The 18035-nt window shown below is 40.0% G+C and overlaps 1 protein-coding gene across 1 annotated transcript in view; it reads right to left on the minus strand.

The window, feature by feature from the left end:
* Positions 1-18035, minus strand: part of ror1 (receptor tyrosine kinase-like orphan receptor 1) — a 128335-nt gene that overhangs the window by 11849 nt on the left and 98451 nt on the right. The window lies entirely within an intron of this gene.

Genomic DNA, 18035 nt, shown 5'->3' on the forward strand with positions numbered 1-18035 from the left:
CTAGATGCACTTTTGTGGAGGGAATGACTGTTTCTTGTTGCTGGTCCTTAAACAAGAAGTCTGCCTTTGCTTGGATAAAGATATGTCACACACACTCAAAGATCTAAAATACACCCACATCCTCGTTCACAGTATCAATGTAAACTGTGTCAAGAATGAATTTTTGACTGTTTGACTTTATTCCTGTTTATGGCAGAGAGTTGTCATCACGAGCCATAATCTGAAACATATGCACACACAAAAAGAGAGGGAGAGAGAGAGAGAGAGAGAGAGAGAGAGAGAGAGAGAGAGAGAGAGAGAGAGAGAGAGAGAGAGAGAGAGAGAGAGAGAGAGAGAGAGAGAGAGAGAGAGAGAGAGAGAGAGAGAGAGAGGTTGATGATAATGTTTTCACAACTATACAACTTTTACATCCTTCAGTGACTCTTGATTTTTTGGCCCTTTTCTAATTTTCCTTTCCTTCCTTCCCAGTTTATATAGTCATCCTCTGTTCTCACCCATCTTTGTAAATACATTTATCTCTCTCCTGCTTCCTCGTTCTGCTTCGATTGCTGCACGCACGCACGCACGCACACGCACACGCACGCACGCACGCACGCACGCACGCACGCACGCACGCACGCACGCACGCACGCACGCACGCACGCACGCACACACACACACACACACACACACACACACACACACACACACACACACACACACACACACACACACACACACACACACACACACACACACACACACACTGACTAGTGGGCTATTCGCTCAGTGTGAGATCACTGTGTCATGTGCTTTAAGTCGTGCCATATGGGGACTTTAAGTCTAGGCACAACCACAATATACAGGGCTAGTGCATGATGCCACTAGGCATGCACTCACTCACACTCGCACACAACTGAGCACAAAAGAACCATATTGTAGATATTGGCTGATTGAGATTACATCCTCATACTTTACACTCACTGCAGCTCAAATGAAAGAAGCACTCACTAAACATTGCGTTTGTCTCTGAAATATTAACACGGAGACTGACAAATTTGTTTGTTGGTAATGTAATATACATGTTCTACTTTGTCCTTAAATGCATTGATGTGTTTGCTTCCACTTTATGAAAAACAGCAATGCGCTGCTTCATTTCACATTGTGTCCAACTGTAAAATAGAGTCTCTTGAGGCTTAATGCTTCATCTGCATTCAACCATGTCTGCTGCCTATTTGCTGGTGAGAGTCAGGTAGTTAAAAAGCAATGCAACAGTGTGTGCATTGCACTTATTACTCTACAAACTGTAAAAGGTCACTCAAACACTTTAAAGATGCAGCTAAAAACAGGGTGCAAGCATGCATACACACAAATGCATGGACATCCATTAGGGCTCAAAAAAACACAAATCACCCTGCCCTAATAATTCAAGGGTGTGTAAGCATGGTGTGAGTATGGGGTCATTAGGTTCCCTTTCTCTGAGGAGTGTTAAGTGACTGAAGGGCCAAGGTCAGCTCTCTCCCTCTACCCCTGTCTGTACAAATCTTAATGGGCTTTCCAGACATGGAGACACACACACCCACACAGAACTACAGAGCAATGGTCTATATATACTGATTCCACAGAGATATGGTAACAGTACATTTATAGCTTAATACAGGTTTAAGCAGATTTTATCCTTCAAATATGTAATTTCCTACTAAAATGTGGAAATCAGTAATAATGAGTTCGTGTTGCGGTGTGCCTGCAGACAGCTTAGCACCCCTTCATCGAGCCACAAACTCACAAACTGCTACATCTTCAGATATTTTTCCTTTGGCAAAGAGCTTCATCTCTTTAGGTGAAAATCATGTCTGGCAGTGCAGCTGTAAGGGGAGAGTCTTGCAATAAAAAAAAGCTGCCACATTGAGAAGCAGATGAATGTTTTGAGGGATGGTTGATTGATTGGGCTGTTACCATTCTGGATGTAATGAATCTGAATATGAAAATGGAGCTCGAGCTAAAGGCAAACACACACACACAAGATACAGGGTGAAGGCTGGAAAGTGTCCAGGCAGTTTGGTTGTGCGTCACAGAAGATGGTGGACACACACATCCCCACTAACATAAAGCCACACACAGACAAGTAAATGACAAGGGAGAGCAGACGATCCACCACAATGCAGCCAGATCCCCGCCGGGCAAATTACAACTCTGGACCGGTCAAAATGGCCCCAACCAAACCAGCTCAGCCCAAATCACAAATCGCCCCTCACTGCTTTTCTATATTTTAATTTCTTCCCACTCAACTAATATTGAAAGCCGAGTTTGAGAGGAATTCATGCAACAGCACAGTTGGAAAGTATCTGTAACCTGTCCAGTGAGGTAGCAATAACTTATAAACATGGCTAAGGAGATAAATGGAAAAGAAAGACATCTACAAAAAGCCAATCGCTGTGAGACATCTGAGGGTTTCCATTTATTTCTGTGTGTGTGTCTGTGTGTGTTTTGTGCATGTCAGCTATCCCAGGCAGAGAGAGCCAAATGCGGTTGCTATTTGTGTAAACAGTGGATGGCTTTTCAAGCCTTTTATTTTACACACCAACACCACGGGCCCTCTGTGTAATGTTTTATAATAGTTAATTACAAGGAGAGGCTTTTCCCTCCGAGACCCGATCTATAATCCAGATCTAAACAGTAAGGCCAGCTTCACCACAGAACCTAAACAAGGTATTGAGGACATTGATTCATTGTCCAATTAAATTTTTTCCAGCCTCATTATTTATTGAGGGAAGTGCTCGCTAAGCAGCCATGCTCTTTTTCCAGCACCCTGATTCACATCCATACGGTTACATACATTCACACCTGGGTGGTGCCAGTGAAACCAAGACTGCAGCTCCATTGCTTAAGACAGCCTAAATGTTTGCTGTTTGGGAAAAGGGGACAGAGCTTTTTAATACATCCTGAAGGATGCTGATAACTTTTTGTGTCTTTGTGTGTTTTGTGCAAATATGCAAAATAATATTGGATTTATTAATTTAAGACAGAAATGTGAGCAAGCAAGCTAGTGAAGAAGCACGGAGAAAGTAAAATATAAAAGTTGAAACTTTAAACTCGAATCCTCCTGGTTTGATTATTTTACAGAAAGTAAAAAAGACACGTTAGGTAACATCAATAAACTGGCAACATCATGAATCTATCAAACATGCACATAAATAGAAGTAGAAAATAAATAGGTCAAGGATAATGGAACTAAATAAATGTAAAAATGTGAAAGTCAGTCAGAAAAAAATTGCAAAAAGTAAAAAAAAACAACAACCCAAAAACTGGCAACATATCTACAAAGAACCAACAGTATATAATTACACACATGAGTGAGTATTTATTTAACTGTAGCCTTAAATCTCACACAAAAACTGAAATGTATAAACATACAAAAAGCCAAAGGCTAGTTAGTATATTGTCCTGTGCACTTTCTCTTATATACAAATGCATGGGCCCACAAAGGAGGCTCAGATCATAAGCTGATAAAATAGAAACTGTTGACAGGTTGAATCAGGCTGTGATTTTGTGTGTGTGTGTGTGTGTGTGTGTGTGTGTGTGTGTGTTTTGGATGCAACGTTAAAGAAACAGAAAATTTTAAGGTAGATTTCACTTGAATAAAATAGTTTCAACACAGTAACAGACACACACACTTCCTTGACCCCAGTGGTGAACGGTAAGGGTTTATAACTGATGACAAATGTAACACTAACAGGAAAGGGAGAGTTTTGCAAGTTGTGGAGGTTGAATGTTCAGCCCACAAAAATGGATGATTCATTCAGGGTCGCCTCTGCACTTAATCATCTTCAAAAAGATGTGCGATTCTGTGCCAAAAACAAAATGACTGGATTCTTCTAAATATCATAATCGATCAAAATGTCAAGTCTCTCACTACCTCCACAGGATCTGCCAACACCCCCCACTGCACCACCAACTTTCCCTCCACCTCTCTCTCTACATGAGTCGCCCCCCTGCAAACATGACTCTTCTTCACTTTCAACTGTTTCAGACCTTTCACCAAGACAGTCAGTCAGAGGATCAAACAGAAATCGAACGAGGAAAAGAAAGTTAAAAAAACCTCAAACTCCACAATGTCAAAAGCAAGCAGTGGCTTTCGGGCAAAGCTTTTGGTGTCTTCCTCAGTTCTTTTAATAGTTTCATTGTCAGTCTGTGTGACCCATGCAAACCCGACTGCTGGACTTCTGAAATCTATGTTTTTGAGCTATTATTGTTTAGGATGCAGAAGATGCAAAAGATACGGAATATTTGAATGTATGGCCTAAAAGGGGAATTACTGTATGTGCAGGTCAGACCGAAGCATTAAGAAAAACTACTGCTCCTGATAGTATTTTGAATGCATTACTTTCTTAATTAATCAAAAGTTAACGGGGTGGCCTTTTTAACCATATGACAATATTCAAAATGTTTGCATCTTAAAAAACATTTGTGTGACATATCTTTTGTACCACATGCTTTGCTTATTCCAGAATAAACAAACTTGCTCAGGGTTTCATTGTTGGGACTACAATTTGGTTGAGATTTTGATTATGGAAGAAGTCTTTAAATCGTGCATGTAAACCTGGGTATTCCTCATCAAGAAGCTGTGGGATGGGATGACAGGTTTGTGTTGAGTTTTGGGGTTGTGAAACTCAACACTCTTGGTCGGAGGGGGTATAAAAAAGACAGGATTTAAGGGTGAGGAGGCGAGGGGCGTACCCCGATGACATTTCAGATTTCAGGGTTTCGTTTCCAGGAGCTGCTGTGGGTGCTGAGTGAAGAGGAGATGAGCTGCCGGCAGCTTGAGGTCACAGCTGTTGTATCCTGATTGGGGATGCCGCTTAGCTTGTGCTATATGTGTTTTTTTAGAGACACACTCCCTGGTTTTGTTTCAATGCCAGCAACCTCAGATTTTCAAATTTTCTCAGCGCTCTCAGTTGTTTTAAAGCTCATCTATGAACTGTGTTGACTTTTTAACAACCATGACCTGGGAGGGATTTGCCTTGTTGGATAACACAGGCTCATTTACATCTCCTATATTCTGTTCTTAGGCCTCATCTCTAATCTAATTAGCTACTAAAATGGATAAAATAAGATCATGAATACTTCTTGCCACCAACCATTTTCAAATTCATAATTCATGTTTTGTGTGTGTTTTTTATTATTGTTCTAGGCAGTCTTTACTTTCCACTGAATTTAGAGCAGATCGCATTTTCTTCAAACTTTACCATATATAACATTGACAAAAAATAATGTAGAATTGATTTATGCGATTTCAGTCTGAGAAATTGCACATCTCAAGTTTTATATCAGCCAATTATCAAAGGAAAATTAATGAAAAGCAATGGATGCTATTGGCAATAAACCAAATGCATTCAAAATTTCTCAAATATAGCAGCATGGTCTGCAAAATGGTTAGTAGTGATGTAAAGTACGTTGTTTAGAGGAGACCTAAAGAAAACCCCAGCCCATTTAAGTCTAATTTGTAGTTTTATTTAAAATATTTGTTAGAGATTATGAAGAGTTATTGTTCAATGCATTTCTGTATGATTTTGAAGTGAACTAAAATAAGGTGACGTATTGAAGGAATGACATCCAACACAGCTAATATGTTGGCTTTCAATAGGTTCTTGGACCCAATGACTCATTGGGATATTACTCTCTTGTGTCTTTTTTAGGGAGTGCTTGTTAATGTATGTGCATGTGTGTGAAATGGTGTGTGTACAGTATTATAAGGAATGGGTCCAACAACAAATCAAAGACACTTGTGGGAACGGATGGACGGGGAAGATGAGAAGAATGAAACAATGGACAATCGCGTGGCCGCCATCCTCAAGAGACTCAAGAGACATTTCCTCACTCGAAGAAAGTCTGACATACACAATAAAAAAGGTCAGAAAACAAAATCTGTTCAACATTATTCTGCCTGTTCGCAATTATGAAAAGATACCACAGAATTAGTACTCAGCTAAAACATAGACTTTGAATGTTGCCAAAGTGTTATCTGTGCAATGCCTGTGAATAACATAGGCATAGCTCATAGACAGTGTAACTTCATTATCATGGGAGAATTGTAGAATGTTGTTGCACTAAAATGATCTCTCACTGACAGGGAGCCAAAACGGCCACCAGAGGCTGAGGTTGACTGGGGTCTGTAGCTGCCAGTGGCCCGTGACCGCAGTGGGAATGAACAGCGAGCGAGGGCAACTGAGGCGCTGCATTAGGATACAATGGAGAATGAAAAGACCCTCCTGGGTCCTCGTGTTACTGCTGCTTACTGACTGCAACAATAGAGGCTTCTGTCAGAGGTAAGGACGAGAGATTCAGAGCGAATTGGCAGAGGAAGCAAGAAGAAATGCAAGAGACGGGGAGGAGAAGACACCAAGGACAGATTTTGTTTGGCATATTTTCCTCTAGTTAAAATATATTAAAAACAGTCATGTCTGATGAACAGCTCCAAAGTAGAGATCAAAGGTATCATGAAGATTTTTTTTTCCCCCAGCAGGGCAACATCTTGCTTGCTTTGAGCTAAACATCTGCATGTTAGCACGCAAGTTAAGCAGGTATAATGTTTACTATGCTCATTAATTTAGCTTCATGTAAACATTTGCTAATTAGCACTAAACATAAATGACTGAGGGTAAAAAGGAATTATGTTAGTTTTGAGGGTATTTGGTATAAACCAAAGTTGTGGATGGCCTACCATACAAACATCTAGCCAAGCTGCTAGTATGGCTAAAAAAATGCCAAGCAGCTGCACTTGTGTGGACAAGCTGCTGCAGGTACTGGTGAGGAGTTCAAATGTGTTCCACAAAGTCTTACTTGAGTAATAGGTGAATTAGTTTGAAGGCTTATCAGACACCATAACACTACCCAGAAGCTTATAATACTATTAGACATGATTTAAAAACTAAAATTATCCTTTGCTGTGATGATCACGATGTTAACAGTACAATAACATGTAACAATGCTACAAAAATATAGTTGACTGGCCAAAGCGGTGTTTACTGGACAATGTTGAATTGCATTGTGGCAAGATTTAATCCAGGTTTAACTTTTTTTTTGCAGAGGCCTTTGTCTCAAAACCACCCCTCTGTCAATGTGGTGGTCTCATTTAAGTGAATGATGAGGATGTGTTTTTTCACATAGCACTAATGTCACTCCTTGAGTCACGCTGGCTATCTCTGCTCATGCTAAATATACAGTTCTTGTTCATATTTCAAACAAGCAATTGTTTCTGCTGCCAAAAAAATGTTAAATGCATCACTTCCAATGAGTCTGAGGAATTTTCCCAGAAAGGACATAACAAGCAGTGGTTTGTTACAACAGTGAAACGTTATGAAATTGCCAATGGTTGAATTACTCTTGATGTGAGATAGAAAATAAACATTTATTTATGTTAACATTTGAATGTTACTTGGATATCAATCTTATGTAAGATAGGCTCAGAATGACTCCCAGATATATTGTAGTTACTGTTGCTTGACGTGTTGGACTGCACTATGCTGAAGAATTTGTTGTAGGGCCTAGACTTTGCCCACACAGGCTGGAAGTCAGGACTGTGGATGGAGCTGAAGAGTTTTAATAATAGGGTTAACACGTACATGGTGATTTGACATGCAGGGAAGGACCCTACATCAATCCTGTCACTCCTCACAACGCCCCTGACCTGGTGACATCACTTCCCCTGAGGAGTGCATGTTATCCGGAGGTCCAGATTTGGGGGATGGGAGGTGTCAATCAGCCTGTCAATTAGCAGGATAGGAGGGCGATATGTCTCCTAAAACCTAACATAAACTCAGTAGTGTTTAGACAGACACATACACACACAAACAAATGGAGCACAGGGGTTACACAGTAAAATCCATTACTAAAAAGGTGAATTGGAGGGGAAGTTTTTGTTTGACTAATGACGGACCAATTGGATGTAGAGATCCTTGAAAACAAACGACACAGACAGATAAAGTACAGAAAGTCCACAGAAGTTAAAAAAACAAGAAAAGGGGAGAAAAAAGTGAAAGAGAGGAGGGAGAGGAAAGCATAAGTCAGGGGGAAATAAATTGGTTGATAATTGTGGAAAACAGGAGCTCTAAAAGATCTCTTAATTTTGGTACTGTGATTTCATCAGAATGTCTAGGTAACAAGGTGCCACAAAAATCTGACTACAACTTGCAGTATGGATCTTTATTATCATGGCTTTACAAACAACCAATGGAGGAGGGTAAAGTAGTTGAGAATCTATTTTATAATAATTTTTCCCCCCCCGGAGCAGTTTTACAAACTCACTCTATTCTTGTTTTCCATTTTTTGTTGCTGTAAAAATTCCTGTCTTCAGTTTTCTTAATAGCGTTCCTTGAACTGACTCCAAACATCCGTGTGGAAACAATAATAACAGGAAAAGCAAAAGAGCACAAAAGAAAGAACAGGGGAAAAGAGATAGCCGAGAGCGAAGCTACTTCTATGATTTAGACAGTATGTAACCCCTCTCTCCACATACACATACACACACACAAACAACCACACGCACACACACTTTCCTGCATGATTTACGACAGCTTGTTGCCAAGATCACAGATCTCAATCTGAACACACAAAGGCAGACACTTAAAAGAGACAGGAGGACACATGTTTTGGCTGACTGGCTACTGACGGTGCTGAAGGAACATGAATACACACGTTTGAACACAAGCGTAGCTTCCTGAGGAAAGTGGAATAATCCGTGATGAGAGCGATTAAGAGTCACTAAAGGCATGTACTGTTGGGAAGGAAAACACTGAATCCATAAATAATCCCTCTTTATACACTATGCTATAAAAGGTGTCTGTAGGATGCAGAAAACAAATAAAATGGACTTGTGTAAGGATCATTTTTACAAAGCTGTTAAACGGCTGTTGACAATATCTTTTGTTATGTCTTTGCTCAATTGAGCATTTTTATTTATGTTTTCGAGTATAAATCAGCGGGAAATGTCAAAACAAAAGTTAAACAATTGGTTACTCTCTCTGCAGTGATGAATTGAACCATTGATAGTAGCCTTGCTGAATACAATGCAGCTGCAACACTTACTGATGACTTACTGATGACTTCGTATGACTTATGCACTGTTCCTGACTTAAAACACCTTCTGCTTTTGGTAGCACTACAATTATTGCTAGCTCTTCCCTCATATAAAACCCACATCTGACGAGTGAATTTAAGCAAGTCGCCTGATGTGTCTGAGGATTCTGGAAATAATATGCAGATATCATCTGATTAAACTGAAAAAGGCATGTTGTATGCATGTTGAGGCCCTAAACTGCCACGCATACAACTATAACAACAGTGATGTGATTTCTGCTACAAATCATAAAGGTAGATGACATGGCTGTGCTAGAATTCAGTTACGATAAGTTTTCTCCAGTTTGGCTCGAATAGAAACTTCTCTGTGAATGTCAGACACATTTGAAACTTCCTTGTCTTTTCTTTGACCTGTCACTGTTGTTGCTGTCCTCCATGTTTGTTGTTACCATGCTGCTAGTGCAAACACTGAATGATGACGACAGGTGATATGTGCAGACAAGTGAGGCGTTAAAAACAACTCAGATCTGAACGTTTTGACAGTGGCCCCACAGCCAGATATCAGATATGAATCAGATCTAGGACCACATATACAAATGGCCCAGAACTGATATGAAAAAGTCAGATTTGGTTTGTTCACACTGTAGTGGAAATGTAGTAACCAATTAACTTTTACAAGATAAACAACTATTTATCATGCTTATGAAACACCTATGTAACTGAGGTAATTCACTTAATAACCAATTTAAAAGTAAAACTGGGGATATACTTTAGTCATATTGTTTTATCTTGAGAAGATGTCTCGCCAGATCATGCAGTTTGTCATATAGAAGCAAAATGAATTTCTCGTCAGTTATAAAAGGAGTGAAACTGATGTCACACAGGAGTCATGCAAAGGTCATACAAATATGGTACACAAGTCAAGTTAAAGCTTGCACTGATGTAATGTTTCCCATGTGCATGTAATAAAGAAGTGTTGAACACAGACGCCTGGAGAATTTTGCTTGTATGTTCAATTGAAGATTTTCCACGAAAATACTTCAGTGAAAAAAATCTGATCTGCGTCACTTAGAGACAAAGAAATTGGATTTGGGCCTTTAAAAACATATAATGTGAACATAGCCAAAGATAACTTGTGGTCTAACTCTAACAAGTGAGACTTTCGTGAAAAAAATACTGGAAGAACTCCAAACAAACAATTCTGGATAGCAATCGACAAATGGATAAAATTACATATAAGCCTAAAAATAGACATGTATATGCAGACGCACACATACTATACACTCTCAACCTTTTTGCTAATCTTCCAATAAAAGATCGTTTACAGGTTTGTGTGCTCTTAAAAACAAACTGGAATAAATAGCACATTATTCAGCTGGTACAAAGACTAAATACACACTCTCAGACCTATCACCCACATTTACAATGTGCTGTTGATTAATGTTAAAGTGATGTAAATAGCAAATACTCATTACAAGCAGTTTGTAATGAGCATTTGACTCTATTCCTGTTAACGATCAACTACCACAACAGCATTCATTTGAATGTCTCCAAGTTATTCAGTGTGCTATTGGAAAAGCCCGTTGTTGTCAGAGTTTTAAACCAAAGTGTCTTCATGAGTAAAGCCTCTGACCTTTCTGTCTTATTTATCATAACCCAAAATGCCCTTGTCAAATGCATACAATTTGATAGGCGTCAGGACAAAAAGGGTAAAAGGATATCCTTCATCAACACGCTCTACATCAAACTGCATTGATCCAGTTAAGTTCAACAAATTATTAGACATGCTTTCATTCATACTTGCGGGACACACGTCCAAACTGCAAACAAAAGCCTCTATTTATACCTAGAAATACTTTAGGCAGGCTGTGTCTCCCTCTGTTTCTCTCATAAACTTCACCACCACCACCAAGGGCAAAGAAAGAACGCTCTCTGTGCGTACTTGTCTGCATGTGTGTGTTTCTTTTCTGTGCAGAAGCGTAAGTATTTGTGTGTTCATGGGAGGTTTAGGGCAGAGTTCAGGGAAACCCCACATACCCCATCTAGGCCTTGTAACCCTTAGGGAGAAAGCATGATTCACACACACACACACACACACACACACACACACACACACACACACACACACACACACACACACACACACACACACACACACACACACACACACACACACACACACACACACACACACACACACACACACACACACACACACACACACACACACACACACACACACACACACACAGACTTTAACAGACCTGACCTTGACCAGACCTGCCAACAGGATCACCAACAGACAGACACAGGGGATTCTGGGAAACAGGAAACAGGAAGTGGGCCCTGTCCAAGCTGAGAGTGAAAGCCTCGTTCATAATAAGTTGTGTATGAACCTCGCCGTGTGCAGTGTGTAAAAAGAGACTTATACCTTACCTAAAACCTGATAATATAATAATTCTTTTAATGACTGATTATGGTTCAAGCAGGCACACTCCATGTGTGTGTGTGTGTGTGTGTGTGTGTGTGTGTGTGTGTGTGTGTGTTCAGATGTATGCGTGTGAAGCCCCCTGACCTGGGCAGCATTTAGCAGAGAGGCATCCAGGCTTGTGAAAGGGGGCTGTGGTGGAATCTCTGGTTTCAAATAGTACTGGTGCCCAGGGACCAGGTCATGTCAAAGGCCCTGTCCCTGATGAGTCATATTAGGGCCCGGATCCCAAATCAATCAGCACCGCGCTAAAAAGAATCCACAACAAGACGGCAATTAAGCCCCGCTGAGGGCTTATCTAAACACGTGCAAGAGATAGGGTTTTAAGAGTAACGGTGTGTGCAGTTCTTTCACTTTGTGTTTTATGTAGGACTGCAAGCGTGCACATTTGTGTGACTGCGTGTGAGGGGGAAAGTCTTGAAATAGAAAAAAAATAGATAGTCCTAGTTGACTCTGAATGTGCAAAGTAGAGCACAGGGGTGAAGAAAGTCTCAGTAGACTGTCTTTGTTTTTCCTAATGTATCAAGAGCTATATACACATAGAGGTAGCATATACACACATCCAACCATGGAAACCCCGTCCAAAAAAACCTTTCCCCACATAGGTTTAATCCATTTTCCATGTTTGGCAGTTAACAGCACTACTAAGCTATAATGGGACACTGGAGCGGCTATTTCTCTCACTCTTGGTTAAACTAAAACTTCACTGGTACAGTGCCTGATGTTGGCAGGTCAGAATAGTATCTCAATGAATTCCAAAGTGAGACACATATTTTTTAAACAGGATCCCAAATTGAAATAAGTTTAGCAGAACCCTAGCATTAGTCTAATGTGGAGTGCTGAGATGGATCAGCATTTGGCAGAGGAGTAGTGTATCCAAAAATTGAGTGGGCCTGTCATCCCCTCTGTCTGAATGGGTGCAATGCTTGTGGTGGGGAGCAAATCATCATCAATCCTGGCCGGTATCTGAGAACCACAGCAGTGTTGACACTGGCACCGAGGTGAGGAGAAGTGAAACCAAAATCATTTCTCAATACAGCACACAGGCTAGTTCACAGTCTGAGCTAAGAGCCTATTGTGACCAAAAACAGCATGTGCTATATGCTGACGGCAGCTGAGTGACGGGGTGAAATGGAAGAGTGTTTTTTAACCGGTGGATCTGGGTTCAAACCTGCATATGACTCTTACTCCATTGTCCTTAAGCAGGACACCCAGGGCCAAGTCAGGTTTTGTGCTTAATTTCAGATTCTGCACTGACAGTGGGGGGGGGGGGATTTATCAAACTGGCACATCTAAGACTACATCGAAGGTCTTGTCAGTATACCGTGCAGAAAGGATCATGGGGATATTATGAAGAGATGCAATAAGTGTCCTGGAACTTGCAAGAGTTGATTCTGTGTGGACATTTCTCATTCCTTAAAAAAATATAAAGATACATTAGGAAGGCTATGGTGGGGAAAATAAAAGACAATTAACCTGTATTTTATAGAAAGCGAAGGAGCTGCACTGAATGAAAAACTGTTGCAACAACAACTCTTGACAATCACAGAGCAGACGGAGTTGTGCACATGTGCTCATTGAACTGATTTGAATCTGATGCTTCGAATGTGGTCGATTTGAAGCATCAGCTGCAAAGTGAATGGTATACTCACTATGCAGCTGATGCATGAAGGCAATCACATTATTTTAAAGGATATATATCTTGTGGCATTTATCTTGTGGCGACTTGTATTTTTGCCACACACATGGCAAGGAATGCTCAATTTGCTCATCAGTCTATATCTTATCTATAGCTGACAGAGATAATGCAGATATAGCTGATAGCAAGTTATAGGCTTTATTATAACTTTAGTAAATGTTTGGACATGTTACTGGCCCTTTGCCAGATAAAACCCCTAAACAGTTCCTTTTTATCCTCCCACAGTAGTGGAACGCACATTGTAGGCAGTAGCACACAGTGATTGTGTAACTACCTGCCATCTTAATAAATCAGATGCTAATTACACAGACAGTGTAAGTACAAACCTTTCATGACAGCTATAGATGTTGGAGGTAAAAAAAAAGAGATTTCAGGGTATCAATCAAACTATTATGATTACAGTACACACATGTTTTAGCACCTAATACCTCTGAGCAAGCCTGAGCAAGCTTCAAGATCAAGTTAGTGTGATATCTTCAAGTCATTACACATTTTGGCAAATACTTCCCTAAACTAATTTGTCAATCAACTCATGCACCGCTGTGGGAGACACACACACACACACACACACACACACACACACACACACACACACACACACACACACACACACACACACACACACACACACACACACACACACACACACACACACACACACACACACACACACACACACACACACACACACACTACAGTCCTGTCTATACAAAGTCAAATTACTCCTTCCTTAAAAACTTTGATGCTTCGACTGCATAATTGGATTGCCAGTGGGCTGATGGCATTGCGGGCCTCACAGTCTTCATAATGTCAGCTCCAACGACACTTTAATCTAGTGTTGATGGCTGGTTCATTTCAGAGCCATTTGATGTGTGTTGGTTTCTTTCTTACTTCACAGCCATGCACACAGATATGCAGGATATACACACACACATACAAGTTAGAGGCAAGATTTTATAGTATAAACACGCATGCAAGGTAAGAGTAAACACACCTGATTAATGTAATTATACTGAGTTGTCAAATTACACCCAAACAAGATCTCATCTAGCAAATTAATTACAATCTTACAGGTGCCTAAAAGTAAATAAAGGTCTTACTGTATTACATAATACTTTGAAGACTATGATCAAATGCATACACACATAAATCTAATCATTTACAAACCAGTGATTTTCAGTTGTTCTATTTGTTGGCAAAACTGGCTTCAATTTGAGAGTAAAATATTGTTCAAATAAGTTATTTTGGTGTCTGAAGTAGAGTAATGAGGAGGCAAATACTGTTGAACACCAATTCTTTTAAAAGGGAAATAAGCTGAAACAAATGACAGGAAGATTGAAAATAAGCAAGGAGCAGAAAGGTTAGAGCACAGACAAAAAAGAAGCCAGTAAAAACAGGGCAGAGAGAATCTGTTCTTTGTTAAAACTGTCTCCTTTATTCTCAAGTGCGGAGTGGACAGAGGAGAAAGCAAAGAGGCGCAGTGGAGGGAAAAGGAGAAAAAAAACACAGCTATTTTTGTAATTTCTTTTTTTTTGCCAGCGCTGAGAGAAAAGTGGTGGGGAAAGTTTTGAGAAATTTAAACGGCCTTGACAGCCAGGGTGTAGTGGTATTAATCTTTTCAAACAGGGAGAAAACCCCTTTATTATAAACACAGACAGAGACTCTGGGATCTGTCCGTTTATCGCTGCTGTCAGATTCAAAACTTCTATAGCCAATAAGTCAATTTTTTTAGGAATATTAAAGAAAACTGTAGTCCATGTGTTGTTAGCTTTTGATAAATTTGTGTATTCGTTTTGGAACAGTTTTATTGTTTTTTCTGTGATTAATTCAATTGGGTCTAACAATAAAAGAAAAAAAAAGAATGAAAGAACTGAAGAACTTATAAAAGTAATTTACAGCTCAGTTTTAGTCCTGCTTGTCTGCCTCACATGTGTCTGATGCCACTGTATTTTATTTAACTTATTCATTTATTTGCAAAAACAACTAAGAACAAAAAAAAGACTGAAAGGAAAGACAGATTAACATGATAGATGTGGACAGTTTCAGGGCTGCTCTGTCAGAGTGTGCGCAGTTTGCACGCAGGTCTCAGTTAGGAGTTATTAACTGCCTCTGATCTGAGCTTACAACTAAACCTCCTGTTGGCTCACACAGCTAATCACACCTGAACACTGCCGACCCTGCAGAACCCAGGAATCAAAGAACAACATGCAACCCTGAGTGTTAATGGTACCATCCTCCTCCTACTCTGCTAACACTGTTTTTCTTTCACTCCCCTCACCCTCCCGCCGTCTCCATCATGCTATTTTTTTTCTAGGAGTGAAAGAAGTGTGGCAGGGTACAGAGAGAGAGAAAGAGAGGGGGAGAAAGTCAGGGGGTCTAATTTTGGCAGGTGAGACTTTTTCCCCTCACCCTGTGTTTGTTCTGGCTCTGTGAAAACATCTCCAAGAAGGAGAGGGGGGGGGGAGTGGAGGGAGGAGAATAAAGAAAAAGGAATGGGCGAGTGTAGAGGAGATGCACGCGTCTGTCTCTTAGTTTATAACTGCTGGCATACTTATGAACTTTGGATAGGACATTAAAGGGGATCTATTAGTGCTTTTCCCTATTTTCAGTCATATATATGTATTATGTTACTGTTCTGGATGTTCATATTAAATAAGGCCAAAATGTGAAATAATGAGGTAAACGTATGTAGAAGTAATCCCTGTGACCAAAAAGCTCAGACTGCAGCATCGGACTACTCTGAATGCTCAGCTCGACCCGAGCATTCGACCCGAGTGGAACTGGCAGGTTGTGAGTGTTTTTCCATTACAAAGCATGACAAGCATGACAAAATAAAATAAGTTGTTTACCCATTGGAGGTGTGCTGGTCATCTGCAGCTTTTCATAAAACATCATCATCACTGTGGCAATTTCTGTTTGTACTAGTGCTCTCTGAATTATTTCTAACTGATCTGCTGAACAAAGAGCTCCAAATATGTCTATATGTATGCAATGGCAGGAAATGTTGGGATTGCATCAGCAGTAACTTAACACGATTCTGATACGACTGCCCCTCGGCAAGCTTCCAGAAAGCTGGCCAGTCATCGCAGAGTGGGCTCATCTGGAGGAGGATGAGAACTTGAGAGTAGACTTTTGGGAAACATCCTTTTTGGCTTTCTTGAAAAGATCATAACCACTCTAATATCTATTTCTTTGCCAGGTTTAAGTCTTGTGGTCAGTGTGAGGTAGCCAGGCAACTAGTGGATTAAGTTGTTAGTGTTCCTGGCCCAAAAATTAGTACACCACATAACCCCCCGTATAACCACAATGTGTCATTTTTACAATGGAGTTTTTGTATGAATTAAACAAACAAGACATAACGTATTAATTATTGAGCTTTTGTGGCTCTTGTGGACAGAATCTTTTTTTTATATTTAGAATAAGTCTGGCTTGCTGTTTTCCCCCAGTTTCAAGTCATTATGCTAAGCTAAGCTAACCAATTGCTTGTTACAGTGTCACATTAAACAGACAAATATTGATTGTCTCATCTAACGCTTCACAAAAAAGCTAATATGAGTATTTTCCAAGATGTCAAACTATTCTAGCACTGCAACGATTTGTCAATTAATTGATTTGCAGATCGACAGAAAATAACTTTCTGGTTCTAGCTTCACAAATATGATGATTTTCTGTCTCTCTTTGTCATAGTCAGCCTGCTCTTAGTCAGCCAAAACAAGCAAATACTTACTGTGGTCTCATTACTATGGGGACATTTTGACAGCACTTTTTCCCACCATTTTCTATGATTTCATAGACAAAAAATGAAATTCAAAAAATAATCAGTAGATTTATCTGTAATGAAAATAAACATTAGTCGCAGTCCTAAGTTTTTGCTTAAGTCTTCATATTTTGACCTGGTAAAATCATGTAACAATAAAATGTTACTAAATGTAACTAAAGCCCTAGAAAGCCTATTATGGCCACAAAACTACTTATTTAAAGATGAGACTGCTGCTTTAAAAGAACTTAGTCTTACCTATTTAAAAAGAAAAACACCATTAATACGCCTAATTTGCTTATGTAAACTTCACTTGGCTTGGATTTGATTTTAATGACTTGAGACATGCCTTGTTCCAACCCTAAAAAAACTCCAAGGAATACTTTCAAATTCAAAAATGACTTTGCTAAAGGAAAAATTCCTGACTTGAACTTTCCACCATTGCATCACTTTCTCTCAATCATCCTCCTGTCACCTTCTTCCTGTATTCCTGATCTCCTCTGTGACACTGGACACAAGCGGGCTGGGTTGTAATTTAGACCTCTGGCCTGTCAGCTTTGAGTTTGCCTGTGGCTACTCTCAAAACCCTAACCCTCGGGATACGTAAGAACACACACATACTGTAATGTCCCACACACCACAGTGTATACTTAAGCTAACGTGGAGGTGATGGAAATCAGAGCACAGAGCGAAGCAAAGACAACACGAAGGAAATGAAGTTCATGGTATGTTCAGGTTCAACAAGGTGGGTGGCAAGAATTTTCCCCTTGAATTTGTGAGTAATATTTGTGGGTAATTCATCCCAAGAAAACGGAAGCCACTGTGCTGTATCCCTCTTTGCTGCATAAATAGAGGTTGGAAGAGGGACACAAAAAATAGTGGAACGAAAATGAATAAATTTCACTTAAACTGACAAGCTTCGGTGCCAGATGTCTTGCCGAAAACGTTGAGTCAAGGAGGAGAAGCTCTGACGCTTGAACAGCTGCAGTATGAGGTAAGCGGACACAGTTCATTGTGTGTCATCATTAGGTGACCTT

This window comes from Scomber scombrus, chromosome 8, assembly GCF_963691925.1.
Source record: "Scomber scombrus chromosome 8, fScoSco1.1, whole genome shotgun sequence".
NCBI lineage: Eukaryota > Metazoa > Chordata > Actinopteri > Scombriformes > Scombridae > Scomber > Scomber scombrus.